At 46.8% G+C, this 1,164-nt stretch overlaps 1 non-coding gene across 1 annotated transcript; it reads right to left on the reverse strand.

The window, feature by feature from the left end:
• Window positions 1-614: 614 nt before the first annotated feature.
• On the reverse strand, window positions 615-688 carry Trnap-cgg (transfer RNA proline (anticodon CGG)). The gene has a single exon. It is a non-coding gene; the product is annotated as a tRNA-Pro (tRNA).
• Between the last annotated feature and the right edge of the window lie 476 nt (window positions 689-1,164).

Genomic DNA, 1,164 nt, shown 5'->3' on the forward strand with positions numbered 1-1,164 from the left:
CTTCGGATAACCTTTAGGTCAGAGCGGACTTCAGGGAAACGCGGTTTGATATGGCTTCGCAAGGCCTTATTTTACTTAGAGCTAGTTACTAAATACGAGAATGAATACGATGGTGACGACTATGGCATGCATTTCCGTTTTCTGCGGGCTAGGTAGAAGTTCATGCCAAATAATATCAGGAGCTAGTTGGACAAAAACGTGTGCTCTAATAGCAAAAGCAGCAACTACCGACATGATGGTCACACGAGACCTCAGCACCATTTGCCCTCAAACGGCTGTCTACTTTTCGGCTGTCCATTTCGTACTTTTTTTAAACGTGTGAAGTAGCGCACCGATAAAGCAAAAAAAGAAGGAAATATTCGACAGGACAACCGCTGCACTAGAAACCAGTTTATTTTGAAACAACAAAAAAAGACAGGTTCAATATACATACACGCCATTCTACCAGGTGTTACAATGACAGTCACATATTGCAAATCAGTTCTGCGGATTCCCGCAAGGTGGCGGAAGGGTTAAGAAAGAGAAAATAGGCAACCACCCGTTTGTAGCACGAAGCCACAAGGAAATCCATACAGATTTCTCAGAAATAAAGCCTCTTAGTTGCCGAAAAATTTGTCCTGGTCCGGGGTTCGAACCCGGGACCAACGCCCTTCCGGGGCGGTTGCTCTACCAATTGAGCTAACCAGGAAGCTAGCAAGTGGCAGCGCGAGGGCGAATTCATCGACAACTCGAAGCAACTGGACACATATTGCCAATCAGTTCTGCGGAATCCCGCAAGGTGGCGGAAGGGTTAAGAATATGTGTCCAGTTGCACTATGTGTCCAGTTGCTTCGAGTTGTCGATGAATTCGCCCTCGCGCTGCCAATCGTTAGCTTCCTGGTTAGCTCAATTGGTAGAGCGACCGCCCCGGAAAGGCGTTGGTCCCGGGTTCGAACCCGGGACCAACGAACCCGGGCTTCGAACCCGGGCTTCGTGCTACAAACGGGTGGTTGTCTATTTTCTCTTTCTTAACGACAATCACTCATACAAAGTTACAACCGCCTTCGGTTATCTTCCAAAAAGGAACTTCACAGTCGGTAAGTACAACTGATGCATGGCTGATACAAGTCTAATTTCGTTTAGTGATGTAGATAGCTTCGATGTTTTCTCTGGTCAACTTATCTC

This window comes from Rhipicephalus sanguineus, chromosome 4, assembly GCF_013339695.2.
Source record: "Rhipicephalus sanguineus isolate Rsan-2018 chromosome 4, BIME_Rsan_1.4, whole genome shotgun sequence".
NCBI lineage: Eukaryota > Metazoa > Arthropoda > Arachnida > Ixodida > Ixodidae > Rhipicephalus > Rhipicephalus sanguineus.